Raw genomic sequence first — 22,966 nt, forward strand, 5'->3', positions numbered from 1 at the left:
TGGGTGACACGGGAGGGGGAAGGAGTCTGGCATGAGAGACCACTGGGGAAAACCTGAGGAGTTTTATGTTGCATCCAGGAAGGCAGACAAAAGAGGAATCCAAGGAGGCCCTCTCTAGTATTTAGCAGATGACAGCAGCATTATCACGCATGTCAGGGTTCGCGAGAAGAGCCAGCCTTCGGGGACAATTTGGTTTCTGACACGTTGAGATGCAGGCAATATTGTGAACCATTGATGGAGGCATTTTTTGTAGGTGGTTGAAGATGGCCTCTGTTACAGGCTCTCTGCTCAGTCACTCCTCTGCTTTTCTAGAAATGACGAACTAACATTTCGTAGGACTCAGAGTTCATCTTTGCAAGCTCCACGCCTTACTTTATAGGTTGCAGAAACAACAGAATCAGGAGTCCAAAGGTGTTTTGATTTTGTTTGATGGTCCTTTTCTCCTTACTTACTCTTTTAATCTTAAGACATGGGCTTCCTCCGTCCGCATCAAAGACCGCAGTCACCAGGTGCTGTGCAAAGTCTTGCAGGTTGAGGCTGCCTAGAGTTTAATTAAACAACTCAAAATGTTGTTACAGGGGATGGTTAAAATTAGGAAAGCAAAGGTTTGCCAAACTGTAGACAGCTTTGTGTTCATAAGCAATATTAAAGAGAAACCATATGTAAAAGGTAAACATATATACGTGAATATGTATACACACAGATACATATGCCTTTTCCGTATTAATTTCTTTAGAATTATTACCTAGCCCCCTATGTGTGGTGCTTTTTAGTGTTATTATTGATAGACGCCATCTAGCGGTAGAGAGTAGCAGCTGCTCACGGATGAACGCAACTTAACGTGGCTGTTATTACTTGGTTATTTCTTAGCAGTAGAACCCAAACATGACTTAATGAATACTGTAAGTCTCAAGTGGGAATAAAATTTGAAAGATGAAGATATAAGCCTTATGTCTCCCGTGGCAGAAAATAGGAAAACAAATACAGGACTTTATCACTCGGGGCGATCCACCTACCTGGTCCTTTATTCATTCCTTAGCTATTTATCAACCCCTCCCCTGTGCCGGGTTCTGTGTGCGGGGCTTCACTCCCATGAAGGGTAAGAGGGGATGGTAAACACTGGCGACGCAGTGCGTTTTCAGCACCCACTGTGTGCCAGCCACCGTGCTAAGCACTTTGTACCCCAAATCACATGGACTTCTCACCACCGCCCTCTGATGTAGGGGTATCATCATTTTCATACGAGGAAAGTGGAACTTTGAGATGTAACTTGTCTATAGTCTTGTATCTAAGAAGCTTCCAAATCAGGTTCTGAGTCCAGGCTGTCTGATGCCAAAGTGTGTGGGCTCCTAAAAATTCCACTACCTGGGTTTCCACCAAAGCAAGAGCAGAGGTGGAAGATGTTTTTGAATTATATGCAGTTTAGGCCTCTTTTTCATTGCCTTTTTTTTTTTTTTTTGGAAGTATGGTGAGGTGAGGGGGCAGGAGACAGCTGTCAGAAGATAAAATTTGTACAAGTCGTTTAGCGGTGAGTCTGGACAGGGGAAGGTAAAGGGAAGAAAACGGGAATAGTTGTGGGCAAGGGTTTGGAGGATGAGAAAAGAAATAATCCACATGTCTTGAAAGATTCTTGAAAAAACACTGGATTGGGAACATTACAGCAAAGATCAACATACAGCGCTCGTATATATTTTTTTTAAGTTTATTTATTTATTTGGAGAGAGAGAAAAAGAGGGAGAGAGGGGGGGGGGAAATGCGAGCAGGAGAGGGTCAGAGAGACAGCATCCTGCACCATCAGCACAGAGCCTGACATGGGACTCAAACTCATCAACTGCGAGATCACTACCCAAGCCGAAATCAAGAGTCAGACGCTTAACCGACTGAGCCACCCAGGTGCCCCAATGTGCAGGATTTCTTATTTGTGCAACAAATGTTACAAATACAAGAAACCCTTCCCTCCTGAAAGACATTCGTCCTTAATTTTTGATCCTCTATGCCTACTGCCTTTCCAATTCTTCACGCACGTATCTGTACAACATGCGATTTTTAACGTATTGACTTTGCACTGTTCTTAGAATTTTCCTATGTAAAAATCCCAGCTTAGCTGTATTACATTTTTTTGAGGACGACCTGGTTACTTGTATGTAGTGATCTTGTACATCCCCCGCAGCAGAGGTGAGGACACAGTAGGCCTCCAGATACACCTGCAGAATTGAGTTTTATTTTTTTATTAGATAGCTTTCTTCTCTGGCTCCTATGAGTAATATGTGGTATTTAGCACATTATTTAATAACTCTTACTTATTCTATTGAGTTTCACTTGAAAAGGAACAGGTGCTTTCTTTTTATCAGGACTGCTGGAATACTCACAACCAGGGCCAGTAACCCACAATTTCTAAATATAGTTTTGTTTTGTTTTTTAATGTTTTTATTTTATTTTTGACAGAGAGAGAGAGGGGGGGGGGGACAGAGAATGAGTGGGGGAGGGGCAGAGAGAGAGGGAGACACAAGAATCCGAAGCAGGTTCCAGGCTCTGAGCCACCAGCACAGAGCCCGATGCAGGGCTCGAACCCACAAGCTGTGAGATCATGACCTGAGCCGAAGTTGGATGCTCAACCAACTGTGCCACCCAGGAGCCCCCCTTTTTTAAAAAATGTTTTAATGTTTATTTAATTTTGAGAGAGACAGACAGAGCGTGAGTGGGGGAGGGCCAGAGAGAGAGGGACACACAGAATCCGAAGCAGGCTCCAGGCTCTGAGCTGTCAGCACAGAGCCTGACTCGGGGCTCGAACTCACAGGCCGCGAGATCATGACCTGAGCCGAAGTCAGATGCTCAACTGACTGAGCCACCCAGGTGCCCCTGTAATCCACGCTTTCTAAGCTGCAGCATAACCATGTGTTTTTTTTTTAATTTTTTTAACTTTTTATTGATTTTATTTTATTTTTATTGTTTTTTTAATTAAAAAAATTTAGCATTTATTTATTTATGAGAGACAGTGTGAGCAGGGGAGGGTCAGGGAGAGAGGGAAACACAGAATCGGAAGCAGGCTCCAGGCTCTGAGCTGTCAGCACAGAGCCCGACGCGGGGCTTGAACTCAAGAACGGTGCGATCATGACTTGAGCCGAAGTCAGATGCTTAACTGACCGAGCCACCGAGATGTCCCTTAACCGTGTTTAAATTGCACCAGAAATTGGCACTTCTTATTTTACTTTATTACAGGATAGCCTAACACGTTTCTGTTGTGAGAGATGGCCATTTGGAAAGGAAAGTGAAGCAATGCCTATATGGGACGATTTCCCTCTGAAGAAGAAAACGCACCTCGCATGGACGACGCACGAGATAAGTGTATGTTATATAAGTGAATAAGCCTGCGTATGGCCAAAGGGCACAGCTGTTCCCCAAACATGCCTCGCACTGTTGGTTCCTGCGTCTTTGCCCATCGTGTTTCCTCTTGCTGGCGGTGTTCTCTTCTTTCCTCCTTGCGCGGCAGGTTTGATATCTTTGGTGATGCTTTCCTCCATTGGCTCAAACTTTGCCTGCAGGTGGTTGACTCTCCCGCTCTCCCTGTGGGAACCCCTCCTCAGGGGTCCTGAACACCTGCTCCTTATCATGAAATACACGTACACTGCTGGGTAGCCCTTTGGGTCCTTTGAGACTAACATAATGCCCTGAATGTAGTATGAAATCAATACACATTTGTTGCCATTTATGAATATTCATTTGGCTTAAAAGAAATACTTTTAAAAAGAGGGTTGATGGGGCGCCTGGGTGGCGCAGTCGGTTGGGCGTCCGACTTCAGCCAGGTCACGATCTCGCGGTCCGTGAGTTTGAGCCCCGCATCAGGCTCTGGGCTGATGGCTCAGAGCCTGGAGCCTGTTTCCGATTCTGTGTCTCCCTCTCTCTCTGCCCCTCCCCCGTTCATGCTCTGTCTCTCTCTGTCCCAAAAATAAATAAACGTTGAAAAAAAAAAATTAAAAAAAAAAAAAAGAGGGTTGACGGTAGAAAAGGGAAGGAGGAAATGAGGGTGGAAATCTAAAACCTTATTAGCTTAGACAGCCATTCAGGTTTATGACAGTGTATACATATAGTTTGTAGGTAGAAACTTGCCGTAGTGTGTTACGAAATTAAAAAGTCCCGTTTTGCTAAATTCAAAGGTAAATAGAGACAAGTACTAGCCAAGGTCAGCCAATAAGCTCAAAATCTTGGAACGGCGTAGACAGCTGGTATGTCTTTGAACTCTGTGCCTTTTTACACCGTTTAGAAAAAAATAGGTAAGGCCGATGTTGGAATTATTTCAGAAGGAGTGGATGTGCTGATTCAGACTTGTAAAGAGGATTAATCCCTTGAGTTTGTTTCTTTAGGAACCCCTCAGAGCATGATGAAATTCACAGGAGAAAACAGACTTGCAAGGCAGAAATTGAACACAGGGCAGGGGGTGGGGAAGAAGCCTTAACCCGAGGGAGGGTGACAGTGACAAGATAAACACACGATCTTTCACTCTAGCTTTTGGCCAAATACAGTGTCACACTTCATAGTTGATATTTTTCTTTAGAATGTCAGCAAAATTTATAGCTTTAATAGAAAAAGATTTTTTTTTTTTCTGGTAAGATATCCTAAGGCCGAAATGATGAACTGATATCTTAACAGGTAAGGCAATTTCAATCTCTGCCCTTGCCTAGAAGGTCAAGAAACGAGGGTTGATGGAAAAACCAGTGAGGAAGAACACAGCAGTAAACCTAATGGTATCTCTGTAATATATTTCTGGGGAATATGATGTGCGATCATTCCTGAGGTTTGTCTCTTGAAGATCTCACAGTGTCCTATAAGGTGGACACCTTGTGGACCTGGTCCTGGGCCCTGTCACCACCGTCCAACATCAACCAGATGCGGGAAAGGGGCTCAGTAGAAGTCTCCTGAAGCAGGGGACACTGGGACGAGGGAGGACTCCATGTGACCTGGGGTTCTGGGAAAGTCAGAAACCCTCACAGGCTTTCATAAACGCAGACAACTGATTGCATGGTCAATTACAAGCGCTTAAACAAATGCTGCCAACTTTGGTAGTGGCCAAAAGGGCCCAGGGTGTTTTGGTTTCAGCTTGCAAAACACGAGAGGGATGGTAAAGTGGGAGAGGAAGAGAATTGTGGCTCACACCATCACTGAGCGTCTGGGCAGACTTCCTTGGAAAATCGTTCCACACTGGACCTTAAGGAACACCTCAAGGTTCCTCCTCATCTGCCAGACAGTAGACAAGTGCAGCTGCCAGAGCAAGGGGCCACCTCTGTGCCAACGCACTGACTCAGGCAGTGACCGCCATCTTGAGCCAAAAGGCAGGGGGAGATGTGGTTCTGTTCCTCGAGGCCCTCGCGGCATAATGGGAAGGACAATGACATGTGCGATTATGTCAAGTGTGAGAACTACTGTAATAACGTGTTATGAAGGGAAATATGTCCTCCCTAGGCTCCCCCAGGAAACGTCTGTCCATGACTGTCCCTGTGGGATTTTGTTCACATCTGTAGCAGAGCATCTCTGATATATGAGGATGACTCCTGAAGACAGGGCCCATGTGCTATGTGGTTTTATATCCCCTGCTCCTGCATTTTCTGGACATCCCAGGATCTCTGCATTGTGTTTGTTGAATGACTATTTGACCACCTTGTAAGTGCGGGAATGGGGTGGCAGGTGGGAAACCCATCAAACCTGGAGAACTCAGAAATTTTATCATGTCATTGTAACACTCAGACATGTTTTATTACACCTACTCCCATATATTACGCACATACTTTACAAAGAGGTCTAAAAGATTGTACGATGTACAGCCTTAAAACACGGCATGGGAGGAACCACCTCTAACTTTTCACAGGGTTATATTCTAGGGAGTGTTGGCGATGGGGAAGTACAGACAACTTTCTCTCTCCAGGAAGGATTCTGCCTCCAGAAACAGGAACTGAAACCCTGGATCCAGTCTCAGGAAACAGCCTGGCCGGCCCTATGCCATAAAACCAGCTCAGGAAATGCTATGTAAGGTGGGGCTGGAAGGTAAGTTAGATTACCTAAACCAATCTGCTTACAGGTTGTGACTCCCACCTTACCATTTAAAAGGCAGAGGCAATTCCACCATAGCTTAAACAAAGTCTTCTCTCTCTCTCTCTCTCTTTTTATTTATTTTGAGAGAGAGAGAGCACGTGCATAAGCAGGGCAGGGGCAGAGAGAGAGGGAGGGAAAGTCCCACGGTAGGACTGTGAGCCTGTGAGCGCTGAGCCCCACGCGTGGCTGGAACCCACCAGCGCTAAGAACACGTGAGATCATGACCTGATCCGAGGCTTAACTGACTGAGCCACCCAGGAGCCCCTAAAAATGTCTTCTCTTCAAAGAGTTCCTTGAGGGGCTCCTGGGTGGCTCAGTCGCGCCCACCTCGACTCAGGTCATGATCTAGCAATTTGTGAGTTCTAGCCCCACCTCGGGCTCTGTGCTGGGCTGGCAGCCTGGATCCTCTTTCGGATTCTGTGTCTCCTTTTCTCTCTCCCTCTCTGCCCCTCCCATGCTCGCAATCCCTCGATCTCAAAAAAAAAAAAAAAAAAAAAAAAGAGTCCTTTGAATCTTTCAGCAACCAATTCAAGTGTCAAGCAATTTATATTAATAGTTTCAGGTAGCGCTTCCTCCTGGGTGATCAACATCTCCCAGCAAAGTAGAAAAAGATGGGTATAAAAAAGTTCATTTCCTTCTCCTCCTCTAGATAAAGATCCAAAAGCATTCCGACCCTAGGTTGAGGATTGCCTGCGGCGCGGGGTGGGCGGGCTCCGGGCTGGGCCCGCAGCGCCTGGACTTCTCGCCTAGCACCCCTCCCCCTAGCTTGGAAAGGTTTCATCTGTGCAGCATTCCAGGGCGCTGGCACCTACCTGACCTCATCTTACCGTGCAACCTATTACCCCAGCCCCAGAGCGCAGGGGCTCAGTCAGGGTTGTCCCGGGGCGCGTTCCCGGGCCAGAACGCAGTAGGGACATCCCCAGGGCGGTCCCGGGACGCCCCCTTCCCCCCAGGCCGGCACACGGTAGGAACACCGCCTGGGCGGCCCTGGGGCGCCCTCCCAGGCCGGCACCCAGTCGGAGCTCGCCCCTCCTGCCGTCGTCTTCTGAACGCAGTGAGACAGTGGTCTGGGCCGTCGCCGGCCGCCGCGATTCCGCTGCGTCTTGAGGCAGGTGCCCGCGCAGCGCCCGCGGCTGGCTGGGTCTCCTCGGCCCGCGACACTCAGGCTCTGGCGGCGCGGGGACCTGAGCCCGGGGCGGGCGCGTCTCTCCCAGTCGCGGAGAGTGGAGGGCCAGGCGGGGTCGCGACGGCGCTAGGGGGCCGCTCGCGGCCGGACTCGGGGTTTTTAACTTATTCCGGCCGGAGGGGGGAAACGAGTCCGCGGAGGGCGGCGCCGGTTCCCCCGGGGCGCGGGTCCAGGTAGGCTGTACCTCCCCCGAGGTCACCAGGCGCCGCGCCCCCGCGCCCCGCAGCCCCCTCGCGGGGAAGGGCGCCCGAACCCCTCCGGGACGCGCCGCTCTCGCGCGCCGCGGGGCCTGGGAACCGCGCACCGGCTGAGCCCCGAGCCCCGCGGGGCGGCGGGACGGACGGCGCCCGCGCCCAATCGCGGGGCGGGGCCGAGGGGGCCTGCAGGCGGCGGCCAATGGGAGGCCGCAGAGCGGGCGGGGGGCGGTGCCGCCGGGCGGGCGGGCGGCGGCGTCGGGAGCCGGCTCGGCAGACCGGGAGCCCGGGAGGAGCCGGCGGAGCGGGAGGAGGACGACGGAGGAGGAGGAGCAGCGCCGCGCCCCCGCCCCGGCCGCCCGCCCGCCCGAGCGCAGGCCGACAGCTCCAGCCGCAGCCGGCGGGTCCGGGCCGCCTCCCGCCGGAGCCCGGCGCCGGCAGAGTCCGGGCCGATGGGCAGCCCCGGGCAGCGGCGGGCGGCAAGGCGGCGGCCCCGGTACGCGCCGCCGCGCGCTCGTGGGCTGTAGCAGGTCCCGGCGGACTGCGTCTCCGAGGTGCGTGTCGGGCGAGCGGACGGGGAGCGAGGCGGGATCCGCTCGGGAGCCTTCGGGTGGTGTCTGGGCACGGCCTCCGCGAGGACTGTCCCGGGGTGCAGGGGCTGCCCCGGGAGCGCTTCGGGGGCTGATGGCCGGGCCGGGGGCAGGGCAGGGGCGCGGGGCGGGGGGTCCGGCTGGCAGACGCGCCCGCGCTTCCGAGCCCCGGGTGGAAGAGGAGCCGCCGCCGCTCGTTCTCTCAAAGTTATCGATCGGCAGAAAGGTTATTCCCGTCTTGGTGACACGAGCACTAATGAGGACCTCCTCTGGGTGCGCAGCAACTCCTCTGTGACTAACCCAAGAGCGAAGATGAAAGGCTGCGGGACGCTGTGCACCGGCGCGCCGGGCGGGGTTACTTGCTGAACTTGCTGCGGGGTGTCTTCCCCCGGGAAGGTGTGCGCCCCCCGGCGCGCGCTCTCGCCGGCGCCCCGCTCCCTCTTTTGTAAGATCCCGAGGCGCGGCGAGCGCCCTTCTAACTCGGCGCGACCACCCTTTGGGGTCCCGACCGCTCTACCACCTCTCCGGTCTCCGTGCCTCGCTCCATCCTCCGCTCCCGGGCTTTGTCGGGTCCCCCCATATTATTAAAGCTAGTTTGACCACGTCCTGGGAGTATCCCCACGAGCGCCTATAGATTAATTTTCAACCGTGCCACAAACCCAAAGAATCAATTTCAGTTCATCATCTGCAAGCGAGAGCCGATGCTTCTGGGGAAGAGAAAACAACTTGGCATTACCCCTCTGGGAGATATTTGTCATCATTAACCTGCTTCAGTTAAATTAATTCAGCCCAAGATGACTCCAGCGTGAGTATTGGAAAAATCAAGTGCATTGGTCACGGAATTGTGGTCACCAAAACATGATTTTGGTCAAAATGAAATTGTACATGTTTTGGATTTTGTTTAGCTTAGGAGTTGGTTTTCATGATGATGCCCCCCCCCCTTTTTTTTTAAAACAAAGAATCTTGACGATTCGCATAGGTTTGCTCTCAGTAAGTTCAAAATAGTCACTAAGATTTTTCTTTTCTTTGCCTCTTTTGTCTGCAGCTTTCATTTCTAAATGTTAACACTAGATGGCTTTCTTATGACGGGCATTTGTAAACTGCGCTTTTGAGTTGCCTATCTGCAATCCAGGTTGCAATTTTTTCCAGTTTTGTAATTAGTGATGGGAGGGGGAAAAAATCTCCAGAACTGTTGCTTTCTTTTTGAAATATACTACTTCTGTATAAAAGAAACGTTTATCTCCACTTCAAAAAGTGTCATTATTTCTGGCATTCTTAAAGATGAATTTCAAGAGACAACTTGGTCACCATTTTTAGTCACAAATTTAAGGATGTCTGTTTTCATATTTTTGTTTGAGGAATATATTCGAGTACTGGACTTAGACCATCTTTTCACTTTTTTAACTTAGGAGTTCACTGCTTGATTCAGAGAGGTATAAAACAACATTATTTGTGAGAAAGTGTGCAAAATCATTGATTCTTCCTAAGGTTTCAGTGATGCGTGTAGTTGGAAGTATATATATGCATGATTCATACCAAGAATTTGGTAGAGACGTCTTTCCGTCTTTCTCCCGGTTGACACTGGTTTTTCATTTCCAAGCACAGCCCCTTTTATGAGAACTACTGTAGCCAGCAGGTAATCAGCAACAGCAGGTTCTCAGTTATACATTTTAAGTACTTTTTTTCCTAGACCAAAACCGTGGCAGCCTGTCCAAATCTCGCCTCGGTAGGCATACTTGTTCATAAGCTGGAGAAATATCTTGGACTTATTTTATAGCTGCCATTTATTGTGTGTCTTGCCCAGCTTAAAATATGACATGTTGAGTTTGTTTGTTCTAAATTGGAGTGTATTCATAAATAGCTGAAGAAAAAAAAAAAAGAAAACTCTAGCAAACATCTGGGAAGTAGGAAATGGAATCAGAAACAGCTTTTATCAGTACCCACATGCTACCTATAGATGGGGTGAAATGAACTTGGGTAAGAAGCAGTCTAAGCATTTGGTCTGGAAAATAAGAGAAAATAACATACGTTGCAGGTAGGGAGGTAGAGCTTCTGGCTTTGGGGTAGGGGCTGCAGATTTTCCCCAGCCGATTTAAGCGTATATTTTTCATCAGATGCTTGTAGTTTTAAATCGTTGCCTTTTTCAAAGAGCTTTCATTTTATGGAATGTGATGGGAATTATCAGAGCATCGTGATTTGGCTTTTATGAGGTTTATTGTAGTTAAAGCTGTGTACTGTGGGCTTGTAAGTTGCCCCCCCCCCCCCCCCCCCCCCCCGCCTTGAGACTGGAATGGCATTTTAAAGGGTTCCTCGATACCTGAGCTTAGTAAACACCTGTCCACCTTGGGGATCTTTTTACCTGAGGCAGAGGGAATAGTGGGTTATTCATTTTGAAAATCTGTCTGTTCTTGAACGTGAGGAAATATTCACTAACCTTGAAAGGGCAACTGTCTGGTAATTGAAACTGGTTTAAAAGTATTGGGTTTGGTCATGAAAACTAGTTTAAAGTCTTTGCATTTATGGTCTGCTTGTCCTGGTGGTTTAGGATTACTTATCTTTTCAAAGATGCGCTGAACTTGAAGAAAATTTAGACTGTTACTATTAACTGAAAAGCAAAGCAGTTTTTTTTTTTCTTCCTGTTTTGAACTTGAGTGAGATACAATGTACAGTTCTGAAGAATGCAGGGAACCGGGTTCCAGATTTTTCTGCATCTATTATTGTACCTAATTCCCTTGCAGGGTGATAGACTAGGGAGAGCTTTAGGCGGGAGGAACAGGAACCTCCACTTTCCTCCTTCTATTGCCTGTCATAAATGAGTTTGGATAAAGTATTTCCATGATCTCTTTCAGCAACAATATTTTAGATTTCTTGAACATTTAAAACAAAGGTATTAGCGTAATGCAAAGGACTCACTGTGACAGTTCATCGTTTTCATGATTGTGTCTGCGTTCATTGCCTTACGGTGTGTTTGTATGTGAACATTCCTGAGAGTTCTAGCTACTTGGTTTACCTTGGAATCAGTGAGGCAGAAATCGCTTTTCTGTTCCAATCACATGTCACCGTGACCCCTTTGAAGGAGAGATAACAGTATAATAGGACTTTAAATGCTTCTTAACTTCAGAGATAAATGATTTCAATCCTTTCTGGACTTGATTCATAAACTTTGGTTCCCAAGAGTGGTTGGAGAGAGCCAGATCTGACCCACAGGAGAGGTTCTGTTTCTTGAGAGGTTTCATATTTAGCGTAACCCAGTTCCGATATTCCCCCGCCTACCCCCCCAGTATGCAGTATTGCTACACGAACATACTGAAAATTAACAGCATCAGTTCCTATCTACTTTCGATGCATTTCATCAAGGTGTATTAGTTTATACCCCACTCCTCACCCCACCCCACCCCCCAAAAGGAAGAAAGAGTATGCATGCCTTCAGACAGGAAGGTTCTTCCCCTCCAGAGAAGACATTTGTTAAAATTATCCCACATGAGGGGCGCCTGGGTGGCTCAGTCGGTTGAGCGTCCCCACTTCGGCTCAGGTCATGATCTCACGGTTCACGGGTTCGAGCCCCGTGTCGGGCCCGACAGCGCAGAGCCTGGAGCCCTCTTCTGATTCTGTGTCTCCCTCTCTCCGCCTCTCCCACTCACGCTCTGTCTCCCCCTTCTCAAAAATAAACATTAAAAAAAAAATTTTTTTTTTTAATTATCCCACTTGTGCATATATACCCTCCCAGACATGGACACTTTTTCCTTTTGCACGGGCCAGTGAAATGTTCGGTGAGGACCAGTGTTTGGAAATCGCAGTCCAGCCCTTCTGTGATGCGGGGATCTCTTGATAATGCCCTACGAGTGGTCTCCCAGCAATACCTGAACATTGCCTGGAAGGGGTGGAGGGCTCCACCCTTCCGAGGTTTTTGACTACTAGACGAGTGTTTTTTTATTTTTTATTTTATTTATTTATTTTTTCAACGTTTATTTATTTTTGAGACAGAGAGAGACAGAGCATGAACAGGGGAGGGGCAGAGAGAGAGGGAGACACAGAATCTGAAACAGTCTGCAGGCTCTGAGCGGTCAGCACAGAGCCCGACGCGGGGCTCGAACTCACGGGCTGTGAGATCATGACCTGAGCCGAAGTCGGACGCTTAACAGACCGAGCCACCCAGGCGCCCCTAGACGAGTGTTTTTTACCCACAGCACTGAAATCGAACTCTTCCTGTTTATTTGCATTCTACTCCCTTGGTGGCCCGTGGAACAGATCTTTCTAGAGAGGTATTTCAGTTATTCACTGAGCACCACCTGTCACACTCGGACCCCGAACTGAAGGCTTCCCACTCAGCTTGACCTGGGCACAGTAGGAGTACCCTTCCCTCAGCCTGCGTGTCCCACTCGCACTGATAGAGTCCAGGCCTGCGTTCAGTTTTTTTTTTTTTTTTGGTGGCCCCGTTACCCAGACTCAGTGAGTTTCCTGTTCACTAAAACCCCTGAGTCGTTAATCACATACTGCCACTAGCCATGGTTGGCCTTCCTGCACTAACGTCGCTGCAAGACCCAACATCTATGGTGCTTCATTTTCCTTTATTTTAGCTGGTTCTACCCCGGGTGCTTCTTGGGAGTTTGATCCTGTTGGTTAGCACCTTTGTCTGCTCTCCCAAAGGAAGGCAGCTTGCTTAGAACATCAGACTGTTTTTTTTTTGTTTTTTGTTTTTTGTTTTTTTTTTTTTATCTCTACCTAAGTCGGGGATGAAATTGTCAAACTGGCTCAGCCATGAATAGTGGCTCTGGAAGCTTCTAGGTTTACAAGGAATCACTCTTGGTTATCGTTAAGTCCTAACGCACCTAATTTCTTACCAGCTGGCTCCGATCCCTCTGCCTTTTCCAGACATCCTGAAAGAGGCTGTCAAGCCTCCTTGGCTACTTCTGCTGACCAGGTTATTCTAAGACAGAAATGAGTTCAATTGTAGTGTGTCCCTGGTAATTAGAACCGTGCTCTGCATGGTTAGGTGATTAAGAAATATTTTAATGACTGACTGACTGAATGACTTAGAAAATAGGGCCCCACTGTGACCTGTGACCTCTGGAGGTCTCAGGCACTGAAAAGCCTGTGGGAAAAATCGGAATGTTGTTGGACTTTCTGAACTTATTTTGGAGCTGGGTATTATTTTATTTTGTGTTACTTTCGGGTAGTGGGTAAGAGAACCGTGAGCTTTCCCCATTTTCTCGGCGTTTTAATACTCTTCCCTTCCTGTTTCCTGAACATACGTTTAGTCCGAAGGGGCTTGTTCAGCTCTGCCCGTGGGATTACTCCATATTTTTCACTTTCACATATTTGCTAAATCTGGAAGAAGCTCCTCGTTGGTCGAGCTGTTCGAGCAATCCGAGTTGCCCGAGCAGGCTGTTGGGTTGTGCATTCAGTTACTCATCAGTAGAAAAAAATCTAGGTAGAGAGCCAATGTTAAAAATTGTTCCTGTGGAAAGCAAGAACTCTTGGATAAATAAAAAAATTATGTATGCTGGGATGAACTATTTGTGGATACTCAAAAAAGCATTTCTGATGGCAGTGCTTGGGGCGTAGTGGCCCGTAGAGTCAGCACGATGATGGCTTTCCGTCTTCCAGGGGGCTTCATAATGCATTTGGTTCCTGGTTGGACAGTGGGTGTTCACGTGGCTCAGGAATAGCTCTGGGATACAGTCTTCTTTGTACTGAAGTTTCTAATAAGTAATTTTAGGAATCACAGTTTTAATTATTCATAAAGGACAAAAGCTTCCGTTTGAGTGTTTAATACCTTAATCCAAGGAACAGTGATTTCTTTGTAGTGGGGTTTCTAAATGTTTTTCAGCGTGCATACCCCTTCCGTACAAAATCACCGTCTCAATAAATGTGTGTGTATGCCTGTGCAAATATACGTGTCTGTGTGTTTGTGCCTATGTGTATATACACATGCATGCATGTTAATTTATCATGCTAAGATACAGACGTTATAAAACACAGAAATGCACATTTGAAGAAGGGTGGCATTAAAAATAAACAGAAATGGAGTATTTCCTTTTGCACCTTAAGGGCTGTCTTGTTACCCTTCGAAATGTGTGGCCCCCAGTCTGGAGACCCGTGTTCTGTCCACCCCTCTCTTCAGCTTAGAGTTCATGACTGTTTGGAAGCAGTTTCTTAGGGGCCTGTCAGCATCCTGTGAGGGAACTTTAAGACAGACTCTATCCTTACCGGGCCCTCTGTTTACTATATTTGTTCCTTTTCTGAGAACTTTTTTTTTTTTTTTTTTAACTTCGGCCTGTTCTCTTCCAGAATTGCTGTGGGTTCTTTAGGGGTTTAATTTGGGTAGGGAGTAGATACCGTCCTGGGGGCTACTGTTCTTTCTGGAACGTTTCTGGTTGAACTCAGCTGTTGAGGAGGCACCATACTGTCACACACAGCCCCCACCAGGCCCACAGTCAGGAGAGAAGGACGTAAGTAATCATTTTCTCATCCAGAAACTTCTGAAGCGTAAAAACAAATTTGGAAGTACAGTATAGTTCGGCTCGTGTATCATTGGCTACCGTGCTAGCACATGTCAGCCCCTGCTGCGAGGGAGTTAAGGGAGCCCAGCCACCTGGCCTCTCCAGAGCCTTGGTGCTGCAGCTACCCAGCTAAACTAGCACCTCCCCCCTCACTCTCCCTCCTGTGCACTCTCCGCTCCCCTGTTGTCTGCTGGATCTTAATCCGCAGCACTCAGCATTGCCTGACATGAAGACTGTGTGTATGTGTATATTGTTTTTAAATAGGCTCCACAGCCAACGCGGGACCTGATCTCACGACCCTGAGATCAAGAGTCACCCGATCTACTGACTGAGCCAGCCCCCCAGCCTCAACATTGTATTTTAATTTTTTTTAACGTTTATTTATTTTTGCGAGACAAGAGAGAGACCGAGCACGAGCGGGGGAGGGGCAGAGAGAGAGGGAGACACAGAACCTGAAGCAGGTTCCAGGCTCTGAGCTGTCGGCACAGAGCCCGACGCGGGGCCGGCACCCACGGACCGTGAGATCATGGTCTGAGCCGAAGTCGGACACTTAACCGACTGAGCCACCCAGGCGCCCCCTCAGTATTGTATTTTAATTTCTGTATGTTTATTTTCCATCTCACCTCAATAGAACATAAGAGCCGCAGGGGAGGGGCGTTTCTGGTTTATTACTGTTACTGCCTGCACTTCCCTGGGTTTTACCACATAATAGGCTCTTAGCAAACAAATATTTGTTAAAGGAATGATGGGGAGCCAGGGGTTTAAACATGAAGGGATTGTGTATCTTGGCTTTTATTGAACTAAGTAAGTAGTGTTCCCTGAAAATGCGGTAGTGCTGCATCATTTCTTTTGGAAATGGTCTATCTAAACAAGCTTTTTAAAAAAAATTCATTTATTTTCAGAGAGAGAGAGAGAGACACACGGCACGAGTGGGGGAGGGGCAGAGAGGGGAAAAGAGAGAATCCCAAGCAGGCTCCATGCTGTCAGCACCCAACCCCCCATAGGAGGCTCGAACTCACAACGGTGAGATCACGACCCAACAGGAATCGAGAGTCGGACGCTAAACCGACTGAGCCACCCAGGCACCCCTCAACAGCCTTTTATACTTCCCATTTTAAATCATTTCCATCTGAAATGACCTGCAATTGAACTTGGACACCAAGCTAGTGAAAGGGGAGTAGTAAGTAGTTTCTGAAGAGAGTGAGAGCAGAGGCCCAGCTGTTCCTTTAGGACGTTTATAGCCCTGCTCCAGGGCTGTGATTCTGGGGACGCAGGACACCCTGGGGGTTGTCCTCCTGTTCCTGAGAGCATGTGGTCTGCACCCATCCCAGGTTTCAGAGTCTCCAGACTGACAAGGGCACAGCCCTGATGGAATCTGGTGAGGCTACAGCTCACTTAAAAACCCTGGTGTGGGCTCCTTCGTAAACATACCTGAAAAGAAATGATTTCTGAATTGTGCCGTTTCATCGGTAAAGTCTTTTGCCTGTTGGCCCATCAGCCATGGTAATTTCTAGAGGAAACAGTGATTTTTGAAAACTCATCACTAGAACATTGGACACCTCTTGTTGACTTAGCACTTTGAGGATTGCAAAGTACATCAGAGAGATATTTATGCCTTAAAGGTAGTCGGTGCTCAGGAAGTGTAGTTTTCATTTTACAGGTGAAAGTCTTTTATGTTCAATATCCTGATACAGTATTCGTTCCTACATTCCATGAACTCAGAAGGGTGTCATCCTAAGTCCTGTGTGTGTAAATCTCTGTGTTAAGAGGTACTATGATGAGATTTGAGGCAGGACTAAGAGATTCATCTAAATAATAATAGAATCACCTCATTTACCAACCAAGTCTGCTTACTGGAGGGTCATGGGAAGCCTTTTGCTTGGAAAAATGCATCAGTGTTCCTATTTAAAACTTTTATGTGTTGGTAAGAGTGAGGGAGACTAATGTTTTTGACTTAACAAAATAGAGAATCAGGGGGAGGTATTCTTTTTTTTTTTTATTTAAAAAAAATTTTTTTTTTTCAACGTTTATTTATTTTTGGGACAGAGAGAGACAGAGCATGAACGGGGGAGGGGCAGAGAGAGAGGGAGACACAGAATCGGAAACAGGCTCCAGGCTCTGAGCCGTCAGCCCAGAGCCTGACGCGGGGCTCGAACTCACGGACCGCGAGATCGTGACCTGGCTGAAGTCGGACGCTTAACCGACTGCGCCACCCAGGCGCCCCCAGGGGGAGACATTCTTGAAAATAAATGTAAAAGACAGCCATTGTGCTGGAACTTTCATTGGTGTTCTCTCACATACTGAACCAGACCCTTGTAAGCTGATGGGATGATCCCCTGTCACTAACACAAAAACTAAGGTTTACGGGGAGAACACATGCTTTTCTGAGTCTTCTTAGTCTTAAAAAAATTTTTTTTTAAGGTTTATTTGCCTTTGAGAGAGAGAGAGAGAGACAAAGCACAAGCAACAGAGGAACAGAGAGAGAGGGAGACAGAGAATCTGAAGCAGGCTCCAGGCTCTGAGCTGTCGGTGTACAACCCGACGTGGGGCTCGAACCCACGAACCGTGAGATCATGACCTGAGCAGAAGTCGGACGCTTAACCGACTGAGCCACCCAGGTGTCCTTGAGTCTTCTTAGTCTTAGACCTGAAACCCTGTCTCTCTGCTCCAGCTACAGGCCGCTTTCCTCTGTTCCATCTGCTTTGTGAGGTGTGGTTGGTCTCCAGAGATCACGGAAGGAGTGAATGGAAAGAGGGAGTGAGTAGAGAAGGTGTGTGCACAGGAGAATGGTGGACTCCAGCCAGCTGTCCCTGAAAGGGGGAAAACGGTGGCCCAGCGTTGGGCTGAGGAGTCTGAGTTTTATTAGCCGGTGGATGGTCTGTTCTTCAGGAGAAATGTCGTAATTCGCGGAGAGGTAGCCCTTCTGATCCAATCTGGTTACCTGTCCTTTGTTGGGAAGTGAGTGGGACAATTTCTCCGGCTCCCTGCCTCTTTGCCAGGGTTCAAAGAAGTATAAGGGGAAAACAGTTTTTGTTTTGCATTTATACTCTGCCCGATTTGCATAATCTGTGTTGAAGCCAGTTCAGTGTGAATCCCTAAATAAATTTCAGGCATTTAAATATTTAAAAGGATCCGTCCACAATACTTTACTCACCCAAAGAATAAGTGCTTCCAACAAAGAAAATAACCCCCTTGCAGATGCAGCCCATACAGACTTTGTTCACCTTGTCACTGAATTATAAAACATTAATAGCAAAGCTAGAATTGGAACATTCGCCGACATGCCTGGCTGGCTCGCTTCCAAAATATTGTTTCCCTGGTTGGAGCATGCGGGACGGTTTGTTTAAAACTGGCAGCTGGCCAGGGAGCGGAGCTCTGACGCAATCACGGCGGTAACTACTTTGCTCCGACTGCTAATTTTAGGGCAGTTAAATCTGGGTGATGTCTGATGACTGCTGTCGCTGTGCGTCTGGTGGCGGGGAGCCTTCCAGATCCATCCTCCGGGCCCGGCACCGCGGTCCTCGGCTCCCTGCGCGATGGGCTGGCAGAGGCGATGCCGGGCTGGCACCGAATGTGAGCGGTGAGATGAGTTGGGGCAGGGCCCGCGCGGGGCTCCAGGGGACACCGCCTCTGATCTCACTGGTTTTCTGTGCCAGTCCCTCAACAGATCCGTATCCGAGGGCACTGGGCCGTGGGAGGTGTGGAGGACGGAGGCAAGTGTAAACAGAGGCTCTCGCCTTCCGCGGGCCCCCACCCCCCCCCCCCACCCCGATGACAACACGCTCTGCTTCTCCCTGCCCTCCCCGCCGGCGCTGGCTGGCTCAGCACCCAGCCGCTTCTGCCTTCTCCTTTTCTGGAAGAGGCAAAACTGAGGAGAAAGATGGGAATTTTTGGAGACCAGTTTGGAGCATCGTATAGAAGAGCAGAGTAGAGTTTTCTGGCTCTTGCAGGAGAGGGAGGTGGCGGGGAGGGGTTGCTTTGTGGCCACCCCGACCTCACTTCGCTTCCTGGACAGCGAGCGTAACCCAGTTTCAAAACAAGGATCCCCAAGTCTTCTATAAACGCTGGCATTCTGAGGTTGCCCGGTTAGCGGGAGGCGTCCTGGGGTGTGGCACCCATGGGGGCAGGGGCCACTTACCTCGTTCCCTCCTGGGCTCCGGGTGAGCGTCCGGCACCATCAGAGAATTAACGGACTCGTAGCATTTCCGGCCTCAGAGGGCCCTTCTGGTCGTCTTCGAATCAAACTTCCTCATGTTCCTGATTCGGAAATTTAAGAGAAGGGTTTAACAGCCGGGCCCCCGTCGTGGAAGAGAATGGGCTGGCTTACTGGGTGAGACCCTGGGATAGCCAGGCTCTGTGGCTTGAAGGCCCCGTGGGCTGCTGAGCTTATAGCGGGTTGCCTAGTCGAGAGAACATTCCAGAAGAAGGCAGGAGCCAAGTTATGCTTTGGCAAACGGTTAGGATTTGAATTTTCCGCGAGGGGCCCTTAGACACAAGGACACTCTGGGCTCTGTAGAGACCGGCCAATGCAAGTAAACCCATCTCACTTAGTTGTTCATTTGAACCCAGTGTTGTCTGCAACAACTCCCTCTGCCTGAAACAAAACTCACCTCCTCGCCTGGTTTAGGTTTTGCAACCCCGAAAACGGATTTCGTTATAAAAGCGACCTCAAGGAGAAGTGACGGACCGTGTTTTTGACATGGTGGTTAAGTCACTCGTTGTCATGTGAGGTAGTCAAGCTGATCTCCCCCCCCCCATTGTAATTTGTTAAAAGTTATGTCACACACCTGAAGGAAAAAATATCGAAAGTAAATGATGAGCTTTATTTTTTTTAACATAATATATAGATGACATATTAGTTTCAGGTGTACCACATGATAGTTGGCATTTCTGTGTGCTGTGAAATGATCACAGTAAGTCTGGTCACAATTTTTTTTTCTGGGGATGACACCTTGTAAGATCTGCCTTCGCAACTTTGAAGTCCTTTAACTGTCCCGTATTATTCACTATAACACCACACTGTACATTACATCCTCGGAACTTATGTATTTTATGACTGGGAGTTTGTGCCTTTTGACCATGACGTTTTGGTATGAAATTATTGAATCTGTTTCAGTTGTTTGTCTAGAAAATATACACACCAGTATTACAGTTGTAATCCAAGGTCACATGTTTTAAGACTTTAGGAATTTATAACTTTTGGTGATTGGTTGACCAGAGTGACTTATTTGAAAAATTATTCTGGGTAATCAAACTTTTATTTTTTATTTTTTTAAGTTTTAGTTATTTACTTACTTGTATATTTGTTTTGAGAGAGAGAATGAGTGGCGGTTGGGGCAGAGAGAGAGAAGGAGAGAGAGAATCCCAAGCAGTCTCCACGCTCTCAGCACAGAGCCTGATGTGAGTCTCGATCCCAGGAACCGTGAGATCATGACCTGAGCTGAAATCAAGAGTCAGGATGCTGGGGCACCTGGGTGGCTCAGTCTGTTAAGCATCTGGCTTTGGCTCTGGTCACGATCTCATGGTTCGTGAGTTCGAGCCCCATGTCGGGCTCTATGCTGACAGCTCGGAGCCTGGAGCCTGCTTCGGATTCTGTGTCTCTCTCTGCCCCTCCCCCAGTCACGCTCTGTGTCTTTCTTTCAAAAATAAATAAACATTAAAAAAAGAAAAAAGGATGCTTAACCGACTGAACCACCCAGGCACCCCATGAGTAATCAGACTTGTAAACCGAGGCAGCAGGGCTTGGGAAGCATGGCCGCGGGCCGAGCATTTACCCTGTGGAGCACTGGTCCCCCGCCGGCCGGGGTCTCTCTGCTGTGTTGAGTTACCGTCCATGCCCTCTTGCCGTAGCTCTCTGTCACTTTTAAGTGCCACGAAGTAGTAGAAAGTGCCAGCTAACATTTGCATTCCCCTGTAAACTCTAAAACAAGAGATCTCAAGATCATCACCGTAGACTTCCCCTCAGGTTTTTTATCACATGGATTTTTATTTATTTTTTTATTTAAAAAAATTTTTTTAACCTTTATTTATTTTTGAGACAGAGAGAGACAGAGCATGAACAGGGGAGGGTCAGAGAGAGAGGGAGACACAGAATCTGAAACAGGCTCCAGGCTCTGAGCTGTCAGCACAGAGCCCGACGCCGGGCTCGAACTCACCGACCGCGAGATCATGATCTGAGCCGAAGTCGGACGCTTAACCGACTGAGCCACCCAGGCACCCCCATCACATGGATTTTTAGACACGCAGAGAAGTTGCAAGAATTCTGTAGTACAGTGGGCACCATATATCCACCAGCTAGGTCGTGTAAAGTGTTGGCATTTTACTATATTTGCTGCACGCATATCCATGCAGCAGTCCAGTTTTGGGGGATGCATTTGAAAATAATGGTACCCATCAGTACACTTCGCTGCCCTGTTCTACCTTTTTCTCTTTGCCCTAGATAAGTTTTGCCCGTGTTTGAACTTCATAGAAATGGAATCCTGCAGGATGCACTCTTTTGGGTTAAGGCTTCTTTCGCTCAGCATAACGTTTTCCTGATTGGCTATATGCTTTTAAATGCATCACCGCACCAGGCGGCCTTTCCCCTTGGTTTCGGCTGTTTTCGAAGGTGGGATCGTCAAGGGATTTTAGGAGCAATTTCTTTCGGGTGTGTGTGTATTTTTCTTAAGCCTCATCTTCCCCTTTCCGAACAGGGATATGATTTTTACACTTAATTTGGTCGTTTTCTCACTGGGTCTCTTCTTACCTCCCGCCCATGCGTTCGGGGAGACGAGGCGCGCCTCTGGCCAGTTTGCAGACATTTGCCACCTGGTGGGCTCAGGCCGGTGCGAAGCTTTCAGCTGAGCCCTCCGCTTCTGAAGATTTAGATCGACACACGATCCCTTTACTTATTTATGTGTGCTACTTGGAAAATTTTAGGTAAAAGAAAATCCATCTATTTACTTTTGCAAAGTCTATTCTTGACCTTTGTGATTAACTTTTAAAAGATGAAGATTTGGTAAGGCATCTCTGAGGAATAATTTCTAGTTCCGTTGCAATAAATTATTACAGCCGAAATGTCCTGACTTCAGTTTTCGGACACTAGATAGAGGAGACTAACCAACAAAACCTACAAAATGAGATTTTTAAATCAGCTGCCGTGAGTCGATACCAGTTAGCGAAATAAAGTCCTAGCTGCTTAAAAATAAAATGCTACATTGCTAAATTTACCTTTTTAAAATTTTGGACAGTGAACAAGCACGATGGGGGGAGGGGCAGAGAGAGAGAGAGAGAGAGAGAGAGAGAGAGAGAGAGAGAGAATCCCAAGCAGGCTCCACACTGTCAGCGCAGAGCCTGATGTGGGGCTTGAACCCATGGACTGTGAAATCACGACCTGAACCGAAAGCAAGAGTCAGAGGCTTAACGGACTGAGCCACCCAGGCGCCCCCCCCCCCCCAAAAATGCCAGAAATAAATTAACCGTGCCTTTTGCAGAAGGCCCACTATTACTGAAGCTCTGAGTTGCTAAACCTCTCTAGCTGGGCACAAACTAGTTAAGTTTTCGTCAGCAGGACTGGTGTATGTTCCGGTACGGTGACATTGGCCCTGCCTGTGGAGCAGTGGGCACGCACGTGTCTTGCCTCGTTTGTCCCATACTTACCACACTCCCTTTTGTGCCGGGCACGGTTCTAGGGAGGGACTCCGGTTACGGTGGGGGGTGGGCAGACATGGGTGTTGTTCTAATGGCACTCGCATTCTGGAAGTATAGTCGGTCTTCTATTAATATTTCTCTCAGATTTTTTTTTTTTTTTTTTTTTAATGGGAGGCTCTCTTCAAGTGCGGTTTAGCTCTGGGTAGAGGCAGGGAGGGTAACGTCTCCTCGTAATGAGATTGCAGACAGAGTCTGTAACTCTGAAAGAAATGTTACTGGGGACATGGATTAGGAGATGTAATAAAGGACCTCGTCCCCTGTTTAAAATTCAGACTCATAATAGAAGGCTTGAGAGACACTCGATGAATGGAATAATGGGAATCATTCATTCTGGAGCCAGAGGGTTTCTTGGGAGCAGAAACCTTTTGAATGACTGCAGGGCCCTCCGGCTTATGGGCCATTCAGGAGCAGGTTCCACGGGAGTCCAAGGGCCAGCGCCCAGTCCGAGAAGAGCCGTGACGGGGTCCTGGGGCAGATGGCAGGGAAACGGCTGTGCATGCGATTCCCGCCCCCCCTCCCCCCGATGAGCTGACGTCACATTGCTTTTGCCCCCAAAGAACGGTGCATAGTGCCCCAATGCCGGCACCTTGACAAACTCTTGAAGGGCCAGCCTGATGGGTCGAAGTGGCTGCTTTGGAGACCATGAGGAGCAGATCATGAGTCTGTCTGAGCTCAAGGTGGGCAAGGTCAGCGCACCTTGGGTGCCAAGGATGTGGAGGT

General features: G+C 48.2%; 1 protein-coding gene across 6 annotated transcripts in view; it reads left to right on the forward strand.

Annotated features, from left to right (window-relative positions):
• The first annotated feature begins 7,749 nt into the window (after window positions 1–7,749).
• Window positions 7,750–22,966, forward strand: part of SIPA1L2 (signal induced proliferation associated 1 like 2) — a 224,760-nt gene continuing 209,543 nt past the window's right edge. For 5 of the 6 annotated variants that reach the window (XM_045437350.1, XM_045437353.1, XM_045437354.1 and 2 more), the window contains exon 1: window positions 7,750–8,018. The gene's annotated coding sequence lies outside the window, so the exon portion shown is untranslated. Of the gene's footprint in view, window positions 8,019–8,270; window positions 8,860–22,966 lie in introns of those variants that run through there. The other variant, XM_045437351.1, reaches the window with a different exon arrangement.

Source organism: Leopardus geoffroyi, chromosome D2, assembly GCF_018350155.1.
Source record: "Leopardus geoffroyi isolate Oge1 chromosome D2, O.geoffroyi_Oge1_pat1.0, whole genome shotgun sequence".
In the NCBI taxonomy this organism is placed as follows: Eukaryota; Metazoa; Chordata; class Mammalia; order Carnivora; family Felidae; genus Leopardus; species Leopardus geoffroyi.